At 36.2% G+C, this 16,167-nt stretch overlaps 1 long non-coding RNA gene across 1 annotated transcript in view; it reads right to left on the reverse strand.

The window, feature by feature from the left end:
* Positions 1–15,915, reverse strand: part of LOC120310649 — a 149,242-nt gene extending 133,327 nt beyond the window's left edge. The window contains exon 1 of the long non-coding RNA XR_005557419.1: positions 15,807–15,915. This is a non-coding gene — a long non-coding RNA (uncharacterized LOC120310649). The remainder of the gene's footprint in view (positions 1–15,806) is intronic.
* Between the last annotated feature and the right edge of the window lie 252 nt (positions 15,916–16,167).

The following is a 16,167-nucleotide window of genomic DNA, read 5'->3' on the forward strand; positions in this document are numbered from 1 at the left end:
ATATGCACCACGGATTTCGGTTTCAAAGTAATTCGTTTTCTGTCCTCAAAATTTTATAGAAAATCTGGCTGTCCATCCATCCACCCATCCATATAGACCAGGGATGTCAAACTGCCGGCCCATGGTCTGGATGCTTCATAGAAAAACCGTGCCCACCCCATTGCCGGAAATGGCAAAAACGTTGTGATATGTCATAACACGGCACATGACGTTGCAAGTTTGACACCCCTGATATAGACATAATTCCATTACATCATTGTGGAACCCTGGAGAAAACTGTTTGAAAAACTCTGATCTATCTAACAGACATAGTTACAAATAGTCCTTGATTTACGTCCACAATCGAGCCCAAAATTTCTGTTGTTAAATGAGACATTTATTAAGTATGTTTTGCTCCATTTTATGACCTTTCTTACCACAGTTGTTAAGTGAATCATTGCAGTTGATAAGTTAGTAACCCAGTTGTTAAGGAATCTGGCTTCCCCATTGAGTTTGCTTGTCAGAAGGTTGAAAAAGGTGATAACATGACCTTGGGACACAGCAACAGTCATAAGTATGAACCAGCAGCCAAGCAATCTGAAGGTCGTAACTTTGAAAAGTGGTCATAAGTCACATTTTTCAGTGCCATTGTAACTTTGTACGGTCACTAAAAGAACTGTTGTAAGTTGAGAACTACTTGTACATGTTTGTCTTTGAACCTTTAAATATTAATTCCTTGGGAATGGCAATGAAATTAGCTCTTTGCATTTAGTATCTTCTTAGTCATCCTGGAAAAGAATTTGCTAGACTAGAGATTTGAATTAACAGGATTCTCTAGGAGCTGAGTTTAAAATAAAAAAAAACCAAAAACTTAGCTTCTGTTTTTTCAATTTTTGATGCTGATGCACGTTCATTGCTTATCATAATTAAATAAGACAGGCAGATTTCTACCTGTTAAGGCATGTCTGTCAAATGTGCGCTTAGCACCGGTGTTGCTAATAAAATTCTGCTATGGACGAATAACACGATGATTAATGTCTTTTAAGTGCATATTTGCATTTTTGAAGGAAAAGTGCACATTTTCCTTTCCTCCACATTCTCTTTGAGAACCAACATGGATAACATTTCAATGTATTTATTTATTTTGCAGAAGGATGCATTTTGTGGTAAACAGGCATGCTAATAAATGACAAAAGTACTACCAAAAGTACTGTAGCATTAAATTAAAAATATATCATGACCTCCTCATCGGATATGCATTATGTTTTAATATGTTGCAAATGCAAATGTAGAATCATGTCATTATCTCAAAGATACTGTGCAAAAATCCAGAACACAGTGGTGGATTAAAAGAGTCCTGCGTATTATAAAAATGCAGTATTTGGTAATTCAAGCACTTTAAAGGCTTATAAATCCTGTTTTTAAAAATCTCTGAATAAATCCACAGAAGCATTTATTTCTCAACTGAACATTTCTCCCCACCTCTTATCTTGGGAAACATTCACCAATATTGATTGGATGACAGAAATAGAGACAGAACTGCAAACCAATAGAAGGAGGAACAGTTCTATTGCATAGCAATCATTCTTCAAAAAAAAAAAAAAAAAGATATTTTGGAATAAATTTTCTGGAAAATAACTTTCTATATTATGCTGCAGCTATGGGAAAGGATAGAAAATCAACATGTTTATTTATTAAATGGCTAAATTAAATGAGTTACTGGTTATAATATTGATGACAGAGACATCCAATTTACCTTTCTACTTAACCATGGACTTTATTAAATGTTTTAGATGAGTTACTGTTGACCAGGTTAACCTAACTTGGGTGATTGTGAAGATAAAAAGGGAGCATGTGCAGAAATAAATTATGCCACACTATAATAAATTCAGATTTTGAGGGTTTTATGAAATACCATTTGTTTATACTCATATTTATATTCATTGAAGTAGGCACCACATCATGTACTTTTGATTATCAGCTTTTGAATACAAGCGGATTACCGATTGCATTTTAGATGCACACAGTCATTTTTTAAAAACACACATAAGCCACTTGTTCTGTGCATAATTAGCTGGCATAAATTCTGTGAGTAATATGGGACTTATTTCCTATTCAGAACATATGATCAGATTACATGTAATTCCATCGTGATGTTCTTCTAAATCTTTTGCCCATTCTATCCCATTGCAATATTTGTGAAGTTTTTAGAGCTAATATTTCTTATATCTGCATGAATGACAGGAGTGATTGGGTTAGATGCTCTTTTATCTCTGTGTGCCAACTGTGCATAATTATAGATATCCTAGCCAAATAGGGAGTGCCATCTTAAATGCTTTAAGCTATTACTTTCTATTGTTGTTTTTGTTTTATGAATGAAGGCAAATAGACATGTCCCAGGATAATGTTTCAGGATTCATTGAGAGCCATGGTCGCGCAGTGGTTAGAATGCAGCATTGCAGGCTAACTCTACTGACTGCCAGCAGTTTGATCCTGACCAGTTCAAAATTGATTCCTTCCGAGGTTGGTAAAATGAGGACCCAGACTGTTGGGGGCAATAGGCTGACTCTGTAAACCACTTAGAGCAGTGATGGCAAACCTTTTAGAGACCGATGCCCCAAAACTGGCCCCACCTCCAATCCACCACCTGCCCCACCCCTGCCCTGCCCCCACTCTGCCTGCCCGCAGGGCCACTCACCGCCTCCAGGGCCTGCCGCAGATCGCCCAGTAGCGCCATGGCAGCCACGCCCTCTGCCCATGCCTTGCAGCATCAACTGTGCGTGATGGGGCGTGAGGGCAGAGTCTTGTCCATGCTGTCTGGCTGCCACGTCCTTGGCTGCACTGCTCCGCGTGGGCCATGCATGGGGATGACTCTCCTCCAGGGGGACTGCTGGTGAGGAAGAGGTTGTGGGGGGGAGGCAAGGCTGGGGCAACGGCACATGTGCCCACAGAGAGGGATCCGAGTGCCGCCTCTGCACCCATGCCATAGGTTCGCCACCACTGGCTTAGAGGGCTGTAAAGCACTATGAAGTGATATGTAAGTCTAATGCTATTGCCATTGCTATCCAGTCTAGGTTGGTCACTGGGACCAGAGGTTTAGTCTTCATGATAATATGTCAGGTAAAAGATGATGCAGCTACATGAAATGTTTCACAGAGAAAAACAACACACCATCCACCAATGTTGCTGCTCTGTTCCCAAAGTGAACAGGATGTGGGCTAACTTTGATCATGTTCTGTTTTAGGAACTGATATTAATGTTTTTCCTTTGTAGATCATCCATGACTTTCCTGCCTTGATTTACTTGCTGGCTAGTCAACACTATTTTGCCCCTATTTTCTCTCTCTTTTTCTGTTTTTTCTTGTTTTCCTTTGAACAAACAATGTGAAACTGGGAAACATAAGCAGTGTTAGCTACTAAGCACTTCATGCTGCTGTTCCCACAAGGATGCCTTTAGTTTGAATGGACTAAATTAACTGAGTGATATGTTTTATTTGATTCTTTATATTATTTGCTGTCAGGCTCTATAAAACACAACTTTCTTGTGAATTTTACCAATGTCACAAGAAACTATGAAAGAAATATAAACAATGAAAGGAATAAATTCTGTCCAAATACCCCAAAGAATAAAAGTTACTCAACCAATTGAACTCGATTTTAGGAGAGATAGAGGGAAGGAGAGAGGGAGAGAAAGACAGAGAAACCAGCGAATTGAGCAAGATAGTCACATATAAGTTTTTAAATATATCTAAAAAAAGCAAAAATAATAAGTTCAGTGTAGTGGTTAAGGCATCAGGCTAGAAACAGGGAGACTGGGAGTTCTAGGCCAGCCTTATGCATTAGGTCAGCTGGGTGACTTTGGGCCAGTCGCTCTCTCTCGGCCCTAGGAAGTAGGCAATGGCAAACCACTTCCAAGAACGCTGAAGAGACTTGCCTAAGCAGTCTTGAAGAATAAGCCATGATTGAACAAAAAGGAAAAAAACTAGACCCTAGATGTTACTGCAAATCAAGATTAGTACGAGACCATTTGGCAAATTACTAAATCTAAAAAAAAAAAAAAATGATATTAGAAGAAAGCTTTGATATCTGGCCACATCTCACAAAATGGTGGTCACAACAGAAAATCACAATGGCATTGTGAGAAACATTTAGAGGGAGATTCAGCCATAAAGAGCTGGCTCTTCTCCCAGCACTGGGGTAGTTTATGACGTGAGCCTACAATTGGTTGAAATGCTGGTTTTGTTTTAGTATTGTTTTTATGTGTTTTTTTCTTGAGTTTGTGGCTTAATTTTGTTGCATGCTGTCCCAGAGGTTTGCTCTAAGATGGGCAGTCATGTAAATCTTTTAAATAAATAAATGGGACAAGGCATCCAGTCATCAGATACTCATCATCAAACACCAGGATACAAAGATTGGGCATCCATGCAAATGTTAACAGGACTTCAGTAAATTCATCTGAGGTTGCATTACTGCAATTTAATGGTCTGCAATAAAAAATAAGTTTCAATCAACCTAATAATTTTTAATACTACATATTGAGCTTTGTTGCAATCATGGACTTATATTCCCAAATTCTTCTTCTATGATGGCATCTTTCAATTTATAACAATAGCCTGAACTTTTCTTGACCTTAGGCTGCAGGGTTTTCACCTTATTTGCCATGTACTAATACATTAAAGACTCCTAAATTGGACTCTGAAGAAATGGTATAAAGACAAATTGTGAGTACTTCTCAGGAGTAATGAGCATGATTCTGCATGGAAAGGCAGAATCTTAAACAGAGGTAAGAGCTAAGAAGACAAAAATAAGGATATCTGCATTTGTTCACTTTTTCACTTTTCCAGCCATAAGTTCATTCTATGCTGTTTTCTCATTTATGCATGAAAATTCATAAAGCTCTCATATATATTTCACAACATAAAAAGAGGCTTAACACAAAGATAAAAACCTCTGAATTTGAAATACTCTTAAACTAAAAGTCCACTCATCGGATAATGGAATTTCTCTTCTAATGTGAATTTTATGTATGAAACATGTCATACATTCATGTAGAGAACCTATTTATATATGTGATTATACATGATTCTTCATATAATAATGCATGAATTGGGAAGCTAATGATGGGTGAAAGCAATAGTTACCGTGATCAGAGTCCTTGACAAGATAAGAAACCAACAATTCAAATATGCAATACTTGGGAAGAGAGAGTTTCCAATAAGCAAAAACTTATTGGAAACTTATCCAGGAAAAAATAACAAAGCATTTCACAGGTAAGAAGTAAGTACAACTATTCAGCAAACTGACACACACAACCCCAAAAAGAAACACCCCAGTAGTTCTCAAGATAAGGATGATGATAATTGATGGTGGTGATGGTGTTGCTGCTGAGGGTGGGAAGAAGGAGAAGAAGTCCAGATATGACTATTATGATCAGCTTTCTGTCTTTCTCTTGTGAGACCACAGAGCATAAATGCCCTATTTTAGTAAATAGAAGATCGGGAATCAATAAAAGCACATCAAAAGCCCTAGCATGTATCCAAACTGGCTAAAGCAAGCCAATATTAAGAATAGGCTGCCACATTATGTTCTGATAATAAGAAGACACTTGTTACTGAAGAGTTTGACATAAACTCACTAAACCTAACACATTTCCTGGGACAAATATGATTAAGAAGACTGAAGCATTGGCAAGTGGAGGAGAAAAGGAAGATACGTGTGAAGAGATCTCAAAGATGTTTTTTCAAAAGGAAATTGGACTTCTTCCTTAAGAAAGAAGAAGAAAAAAACATTTTGCTTCTCATCCAAGAAGCTTCATCAGTTCTGATGGTGGGTAGAGATAGGTATTGAGAGTTCAGAGTGAATGGTGGGGGGAATGGAAGGATAGGTTCTGATAGGATGATGGGTGGATGGGTGGAGGGAATGGAAGGATTGTATTTCTTGCAGTCATCTGGTTGTTAGCACTCTCTCTGAGAGCTGTTGAGGCCACTTGGGGGTTTATCTGTGCCCTCAAGGTCACCTGAATCAGAGTGCAATTGGTTGTGGAATCTTCTTGGAGCTGCTGAAAGGGCTGCATTGTAGACTGGAGAGACTGATGTCTCCCCCTCTGTCAAGGCAGGGTGATACAATCCTTCCATTCCACCCACCACCACCATCCACTCTCAACTGTCAATACCTACCTTTCCATCCCCTCACCATCAGAACTGATGAAGCTTCTTAGATGAGAAGAAAAATGTCTTCTTCCTTAAGAATAAATAGTCCAACTGCCTTTGAAAAAGCACCTTGAAGACAAATATGACCTGGATGAGTGAGAATCTTCACAGATATATGAAGAGATACATTGCAGCAATGTGAAGAAATTAATGCTGCTACTTCATTTAAACTACTTAAGGTGTCTGAGAACTTGGAGAAAACAGAACTTAAAACTAGGTAGATGGAAGTGGTCTGAAATGTGAATTTCAGTAGCTAAATGCAGGATTTTCCCATGTATTTTAGCAGAAAACATAGAAAAGGCAGACTCAAAAAGTCAGTGCCCTCTTAAGCATGCCCAAATGCTGCAAATACATTAACGGTGCTAATTTTCCCCTACAAATTCACTCAGATCTAACCCTAAGCCAAAGTGGATGTGATCCCAAATCAGATTTTCCCATGTATTTTACCTGGAAACTGAGAGCCAGTTTCAAAAAGTCAACACCCATCTACTGTAAGCATACAGATGCACTCCGAAACTATTGTGATGTCTCCTTTGCTTCTTTCAAATTCATGGAGACCTAACCCTAAGTGTATTTGCCTACCAATGGGATTTTCCCATGTATTTTACCTGGAAATCTAGATGACACAGGATGGAAAAGCCAGCATTCTCCTAAGCATACCGATCCATTACGAATCTGTTGGCGATGTCAATTGGGTGTACATGGGAGAACACTGACTTTCTCAGTCTGCCTTTTCTATGTTTAGTATTGAAATACATAGGAAAATCCCATTGGCGGCCAAATCCATTTAAGATTAGGTTAGGTCTTCATGAATTCAGAGAGCAAAATGGACATCCCCAACAGATTTGGAACAGATGACGAAGGTGCTGACTTAGGGTTACGGTTAGTTCTGCATGAATTCAGAGAACGTAATGGAAACTGCAATGGATTTGCAGTCCTTGGATATGCTTAGGAGGGCACTGACTTTCCACACCTGTCTTACCTATTTTTTCTGGTAAAATACCTGGGAAAAGCCCTCTAGGGGGCAAATCCACTTAGAATATCAAAAAAGAATATAACACTGGCAAAGTCTATTAACAAATGGTGAGATTCAATTGTTAACTGTTAAGTTTTTCAGCATAAATTGTGGATTGAATCACAGCCTTCGATTGTTAACTTCAGTATTCATAGTTTTGGTATATGAAATCTTTTTAGGACTACTTAAAAATATGTAGACTATTGGTTAAATCAGTTGGATAATAATTCCAATTTTTAAACTTGTGCTGCTCTACTGGGACATTGGAGTTTTTGCTTCAAATCTGGAGCGGATACATCCTAGTTTAAAATGACATTCATACCAGCTTATATTTCATACATTGTTTGCTTTTGAGCAGATTTCCAAATATGAGATTAAAAAATAGTTCATGAAATAGTTCAAGATGAATTCCCCAGTCAGCATTCCCCTCAGAGAATTAGAATGGCCTCAACCTTTTTAGCTTCTATGAAAGCTCTAAAAACTTGACTATGTATCCAGGCTTGGGACTGGAAATGCATGAAGAGGCTTCACGCTACTTGGCTTCACTATTAGCAAATTAATCATCGTGGATGCTGTTTATATTTAAGGATATTTATTTTGTGGAGGTTTTAGTGTTTTAATGAACTAAAACAATAAATGCCTTAATCTATTAATCTATTTTAAATTGTTTTAAATATATTTTAAATTGTTCTCTGGCAAAATAAAGTTGACTTGGTTTGTTACTTCGAACACATTTCATATCATGCTCTTCCCATGCAGAATTAATTAATTAATAATTAGCAATTATTCCCAATAAAGCTGGAACAGTTATTCCTTTTCCTGGTACCATCATGCTATGGGCTTTGCCTTCCTATAGCTAGCAACTGTTAATGGAAATACAATATAAATAATCTACCAGGCCATAAATTCAGAGTACATGACAATGATTCTGTACATTATATTGAGAACCCAATACACTATAGTGATTTCTTTTAGATGACAATTGATTTTGAATGTAATGTTCGATTCTACTGCCAGTCACAACAATAATTAATTACCTTTCTTCCTGTTGGGTTCAACTTAGTCAAACAGTTGGAAACCCTGTTTAAACAGTACAATGTATTACTGCAATAAGAAATCATTCTAGAGACCAAATGCTGTCCACCGAATTGATTACAAAAATGCTTAATCTGTACTGCTTAGAACCGGATACAATACATACAATAATGTATTATCCAAACTTTGAATGTTGAATGTGTTAGAACATGTACAGAATTTTTTTAAAGACTGAAATATTTTTAGCAACAATTGGATTAAATATAAGAGGAACAAGCTCTCGTGAAAGAATAATTTTCGCTATAAGAACCCTATGAAATAGATTGTATTAAGAGAGCAATTGACCCAAGTCATTCTGTAGGTTTCTGTTACTGACTGTATATTTAACCTTGGATCTTCCTAGGCCAGGGTAGGCAACCTTGGCTCTTTTAAGACTCGTGGACTTCAACTCCCAGAATTCCTGAGCCAACTGGCTCAGGAATTCTGAGAGTTGAAATACAAGAGTCATAAAAGAACCAAGGTTGCCAACCCCTGCCCTAGGCCTTAAATACTATATATTAAATACTAGTACTTTCTATTTTCAGTTTTAGAACACAAACCTCTGTAGAAATAGTATGTACAGTGGGTTTGGTATAAAGAATGCTACAGCAATGGCAAACCTCACCTACAGATTATGCTACCGGCTGGAATATTTTCAAAAAATAATTTGTAATGCACAATGCAAGTTTTTCTTTATAGTCTCACATAGAGAAAGATAAATAAGCATTTGCTACAGCCATGTGGTATCTCTAAACATAACCCATTAGTGGTGAAAACTAATGTGATGCCTATTTTGAATAATTTCAATTTAAGATTGATAGACAGATGATTATACATATTGCTCTAAACTAAGATGGGGAACAATGGGATGAAAATGTGATAGTTAGTGAACCTCTAGTGCCCTACTTAGCAATAGCAATAGCACTTAGACTTATATACTGCTTCACAGTGCTTTACAGCCCTCTCTAAGCGGTTTTACAGAGTCAGCATATTGCCTCCAACAATCTGGGTTCTCATTTTACTTACTTCAGAAGGCTAGAAGGCTGAGACAACCTTGAGCAGGTGAGAATCGAACTGCTTGCAGTTGGCAGAATTAGCCTGCAATACTACATTCTAACCACTGTGCCACCATGCCTACTTGTAGATAGCCTAATCCCAAATGAATCCTGAAACATGTAGTAGGTCCATAGTATTTCTTGCAGTGCCCAGATTGTGTTCAACAGCAGAAAGAATTCAAAATGAACCTATTCATAATATATCAGATATAAATATACAGTAGAAAACCTTGGGAGCGGGCATGTAATTTCTTAGCTAACACTCTCACACTATAAATGATCTTTGACAACCACATTTGTTATCAAGGCTTTTAAGATATGAATTTGGTCTTATGAATTTGTTTGGAAAAAAATGGTTTCTCTGGCTTGGAGCCGAATCCTTAAGTGACATCATTATTCTAATAAGGAGTAGAATTATTGCTCACACTGATAAAAGGAAGACAACTTATCAAAACAGGGAATAAATGGAAACTGCTCTTTCTTCACCATAGAAAGAAGCCTCCAGCCCTCTGCACAAAAGAGCAGGACAAACTTGGATAGACATTTTGGTGTATATTATTTATGTATTGCACATATATCCCTGACTGGCCTAAAGTCAACCACTGAATCCTGTGCTTAAGCAAGAATTTGATATTTAGTTTTCCTGGTCCAGGTAACTCCTTCTGTTTATAAATATTTCAGGGTTGTTGTTGTTTTATGTATTTAAATATTAATATTTTTCAGACCAGCACTGTCCAGATAACCAACTTCAGAATTCTTAGCCAGTATAGTGAATTGTCAAAATTGGCCAAAAATTTTGGGAATTGTATCCTAACAAATCCAGATGGAATCAGATTTGGAAAGACATTTGCCTTGAATTAGTCAGATATCTTTAGAACAAAAACTTCTTGTAAACATTGCCAAACTAGCAACACAGAAAAGGTCAAAGCTGATTTCTGGGTGTGTATGACACCTGTGGGGAGAGTCAGAGTGCTCCTAAATAAATAAGATTCAGACTCTATATTTTAAATTATTTCATTTGAGATCTTTATAGATGTCCTCCAATTTAAATAATACCATACTTCTTTCATGTACCATGTGAACGAGCTGATAAAAACTGAGTTTCCTTACAATGCTTACTTTGTGAAATTAAAACTGCATAAGCTGATGCTTTCTGTCATATAAAGCTGAAAGTTGATGAGAATTTGCATTTTTTTTTTAAATTCACAGTTTCAGTTGTTGATCATAGTCAGCCTAAAAGGCAAAAACTGAATTGTTTTGAAAACCTTTAATCAGTTTTAATGCAGGAGGGAATTTAACAGCAGGAAAAGAAATAAATCAGTTGCAGCTTGCTGACCTTTCTTCTTCATTATATCAACTTTTCAGTTTTACAGAGATAAATTAGTAGTATTAATAACAAGTTATTTTGAGAAGGCATATGTTGCTTACATTATAATCAACTATTTAATGCAATTCTTCACTGCTAAGTGGAGTACACAGGTTGATTGACTTGACTTATGACATCATTTGGCAATGCAGTTCATTTTAACACCAAGTGTATGCAGACTTTTCTTCAGCCCTGTCCTGATTCCACATTCAGTATTTGGAGGGGGGGAAAATATGTAATTGATCTTCCCTTGCAAAATTCCTGCTGTTTCATGAGCTTGCTTTCAATTCAACATAATCTGTTTCCTACTGATGTTAGAAAACATAATAAGGTCACAGCAGGGAACCTTTAGCTTCATTAAAGAATTTTATTATAAAAAAATAAAATAAAATGATCTTGAGTAAATTGTTTTTGTCCTTGTGGTACAGTTTGCACAGATCCACATTAATCTGATCATTTAAAGCAGCAATAAATGTATTAGCCCCCATCACATTAGAAATGAGCTTTCTTATTATTCATTTCACAATGACAGTCCTTGGTGGCAGATGGAGATGTCAAAAGCTTCCTTTGCAGCCCTTTTCAAACCCTACTGCATTAAGGCAAATCTCCACCAATGCAAATTCCAGCCAGTAAAAAGGTTTATTTCAGCCTTTAAATTGTCCTGGAGCCTTTGCTCTGCATTTCTGCCAATGTGAATGCCAGAATTATTTGGAAAAAGCAAGAAAGGCAGGAGATAAATGGACACTTTGACCTGCTTGGGCTTCCATTTATCCTGGGTGTTTATAAAAGAAGGACCACAAAGAAGGATTTAAGACAGAGAATCAGTACGTGCTCTATTAATCTACTTTAACTGATACTAAAATCTGGCCGGGCAAATTACAAGTTGCAGCCAGTAAGGCTTATCAATTCATTACTGCTTTCAAGGCTCCCTTTTTCTTTGCCTTCAGCTACTGGCAAAGGATAGGCTTTTACAGTTCAATTTTTCAGTTTATTTTTGACTGCTTTTAATTAAATTTGATGGCCTGCTTCTGCACAAGTGAAGTTATTGGAGTTGCAAAGCACTTTGCTGTTATACTGATGGCTCCCTTGATATTGGTTCATTATTAACTGCTTTTTCAAAAGTGCTGCTCTCTACTCTCATTTTATAAATATTTAAATAACTGTGACTTTGTGAAACATAAATATCTGGAGATAGAGATTCCAATGCCTATTTAGCATAAACAGAGGTTCTTCTTCTTTTTCTTTTAAGTTACACATTAAGTTAACTGGAAAAACAGTGCCCCTAAATCATGGTATTTGCAAATGTCAGCACAAATTGTAGGAATACATCAAGATTGTGGTAATCAATGACTCAGTTCTAAAGGATGCATTGATTTTTGGCTAGTATTTTTCATCTTAATTTGAGGAACAGGCAAATATAAACAATCTATAATCTTACACATATATGCAAACAGATTGAAGTAGTACCGCATATTAACTTCCGAGTTTTCAGGACAAAACTTAAAATATATATTTGTAACTAATATCACCTTGTTATCCATATTTCTAATGAAATTGGAAAGTTCGGAATACTTAACTTTAAAATGCAGTGCTATCATCTTAGCTTTATATTGATTATCACTGTAAAATTACCCTGTTTTAAAATTAAAGTTACCACAATACTGGTATGATGGATAGCATCTGGAAACAATCATTATGAAAAATTTCTAATATTCCTATGGAACTGCAATTATATCATTTAATTCTGTGATGTACTGTTTCTCGGTGAGTTTACCTAGCTTTAACTTGTCTAACAGTCAGAATGTTCTTTATAAAGTGTTTTAACAAGGCAACCACAATCCAAAAGTGAGGAACAAATGAATAAATCTTACCAATCAGCTTTCAACGTTCTTTACTGGCTACCTATTAGAATAGCTGTTTCAATAATTCATGGACAATCTATTTTAACTAACTGATTTGCTTTACTAGACAAATGAAGAGAGAAGAAATACATTGGGGGGGGAGTTTTTCTTTGTTAGAATGTTGTAATACTCAAGGAACTTTCTTGATATTTTTAGAAATTTAAGACCAATAACTAGTTTTCCAATTTAGCTTGCTTGGGCAACTGCGGTGAGATTCAAATATACATTTACCAGGAAGTAAATAATTATTTATGATGTATCAATATCAATTAAGTCTACAAAAAATCTAGGCTAGAATTCAAATCTAGAGGAAGAATTAATGATTCCCAATTTGTATCTAGTCTTATCTTTTGGTATTGTAGTTGAATATATTGAAATAATTTAAGTGTGGGGTTAAATGAATGTATGTGCATTACAAGGATTTAGGGAATGAATAACGAGCAAGTAACATGGACTGGAAATAAACTGGTTCAGTGTTTCTCAATCTTGGCCACTTTACAATATATGGACTTCAATTCCCAGAATTCCTCAGTCAGCTGAGAAACATTGGGCATCTCTGATCCATCTTCAGAGATTTCCTCCATTTAACCTGGAGTTTTAGAGCAATTTAAAACGAGTGCATATGATATTTCTGACTAATACAATTCAGTGTAATTCCAATTACAAACTTATATGAAGGAGAAATATGGCAAGAAACATCTTCCAAGAATAGTAACAAGATGGCCTAACTGATGACAATGGTCAGTTTCAAAAGGTTAGCTGGACTATGGGAGATAAATGTCCATTCATACAAATGTTGATGCAATTTTGTGTTTACTTCTAAAATCACAACGTTTCAAAAGATTTCAAAATTGCTAATAACGTTATCATTCTTTATTAAAAGTACATGTTTTTATTTCTTTGTTACTTTATTAAAAGTAAATGGTTCATGCTTAACTAAAGCATGCACTAAATTGTCACCAATATATTATTCACAAATGCATTTCAAGTACTATGTACAATTACTCTCTTGTAATGAAAAGCCTTTGGATATGCTGGACCCAAGACCATCAAGCCCAAGCACTATACAGGTAGTTCTCAACTTACAACCATTTGTTTCATTACCATTTAGTGAACATGCAAAGTTACAACATCACTGAAAAAAGTGACACAACTGTTTTCACACTATGACTGTTGCATCCCCTCAGTCACAGGTTAAAAATTCAGATGCTTGGCAACTGGCATATATTTATGACAGTTGCAGTGGCCGATTCACTTAACAATGCAGTACAGTGATTCACTTAACAACAAAGAAAGGTCATAAAATGGGGCAAGATTCACTTAACAACTGTTTTGCTTAGCAACAGAAATTTTGGGCTCGATTATGGTTGTAAGTCAAGGACTACCTGTATTATCCCATACCCAGGACATAGGGATTAAAATCCTCTAGCAACAGAAAGCTAAGGGACTTCAACACCAGCATTGCTATTACATTCAGGAATTCTTGAAGGACCACTACACCCACAGCAGTCCCAACTGGAGTTTTATGCTTAACTTAGTTTGTTGGCTCCCGACTTTATGACATTATACAATTTACTAAGAGCTTGGCTGTTTTCCCAGATCTTGGGATTGGGTGGATTTTAGAGACCATTCTAATTTAGCTTAGTTTTTTTTGGGAGGGGTTCACTATGTTTTCCTTTATATGCTTTGTTTCTTTAATTTGTAACCTACCCAGAGAAGAGCACCCTTGAAATTGGAATAATAAAATAGAATAAAACAAATCTTAACCTATAAACATTCATAGCTGGTCAGTTTCAGAACTAAGGGTCCATAAAGATTATTGCCATTCCTTTTCCCCAGCTATGTTTCAGGATCTGGAATTTGGTAGGAAAAATCTTAAACAGGTCAACATGCCTCTCTTTCCTCAAACAGATCAGCAAGTTCATCCACTATCCAATAATCATGGATAGATGGGGCCTGGTGTGCATCTGGCATTAACCAAGAATACCTAGAGATCAGCCAAGGTGATCCTTATGGCATGGAGTCAGGATACCTGAAGGACTGCTGACCCTGCCTATTTAATCTGGCAGAGACCCTACAGTTAAAAAAAAGCCATGTTTTTTTTAAACCTGTCGTTTCTAAAATGGCACCTGTCCTCTGAGCACTTTGCCACCTGAGATCTTTTTTTCTGAGGACTTGACCTAATCCTAAGACTTGGGACATTAATGGGTATCCATATAAGTCTATGAAAACTAAAGATAATAATCTGGGTTCCTTGGATCCTGGAAGGAAGCAGATAAGCCAGAACAGGGACTATTATTGGTCTAGCCTACAGCCTTGTTATTTTTTGGTGCTTTTCCATCCAAATTGTATGCAGATCTAATTGAATGGTATATCAAACAGCGACACGTTCTTCAAATGGGGAGTGTGGATGACCATTGTTGACAAGCTGGCTGAGAAATTAATTTCTTCAGCTATCTTCATATATCAACAAGTTACCTCAGTTCTCAGCAGGGCTGGATCTGATGGCTAAAATGTCCCTTCAAACTTTATATTCCTTCATTCATTATCTTACATTTCATTTACATCTAGACTTCAAGCGATTATTGATACCATTCCATGTTTGAGAATGATGAAAGAAATCCATCTCTCCTGCCTGAAGAATTTATTTTATATCTCCTCTACCTTAAAGCAATCTTACCAAGTCTAGGAAAATCCAGATATGTTAAATGACTATTTTCAGAATTTCCAGATATATTAAATGATTATTTCCAGTCTGTTGTTTTCCCTTGCAAAGAATCAAGAAAATTGCATTCTAGAAAACCAGATTGGAGAATATGGATTTATACAATCTGAAGCTTGGTTTTTTTGCCAATATGTCTTCCTAGACATTATCTTTTTAATTCACTGTTTCATAACGTAATTCTAATCCAATCAGAACTCTATAGATACCAACATTTATCATGTTTTTATATCAAGGGCTTATGTTTATCCAGTGGAAACTAAATTAATTTTTTTAATTTAGTAAAAGTCGAATTACAGATTTGATCAAAATAGCATTTCGGTACATTAAAACAAATTTTGGTTTTTATGATGCCACTTTCCATTTTAAAAAGACTCTTAATTCCATTTTGTTCATTTAATATATATTCTTGTGTGGCAGTGAAGTCTAATTAACACTGTAAATGAAATCCTGTTATATATCTTCACATTTCACAAACTTCCATACCTTGAGTTGAGGCTGATCGATTCTTCCAAAACTGGTGCCAACATTCTGTCAATCAATTACTTAATTTGATTGTCAAGGCCAGAAAGACAGATGCCTTTTTATCCCCACCTGGAATATATATATATATACATATATTATCAGTTTTTTATGGCCTCTGATGCATAATAAGTTGCTCACTCTGTTATCTTTGCCTGACACATTAAGCAATGCACTGAACTCTTTTTTGCAAAAAGCTGATGAATATACTATTCACCTGTATGAGTTACTCTTCGGTGACTGTGAATAACCTAGATATCTACAAAAATTAATTAGGTTGTTTATCTTTTTTTATTTTTAAAAGTAATAAAAATAGTTAGACTAG

This window comes from Crotalus tigris, unplaced genomic scaffold (assembly GCF_016545835.1).
Source record: "Crotalus tigris isolate CLP2741 ecotype Arizona unplaced genomic scaffold, ASM1654583v1 scf7180000018249.312955, whole genome shotgun sequence".
In the NCBI taxonomy this organism is placed as follows: domain Eukaryota; kingdom Metazoa; phylum Chordata; class Lepidosauria; order Squamata; family Viperidae; genus Crotalus; species Crotalus tigris.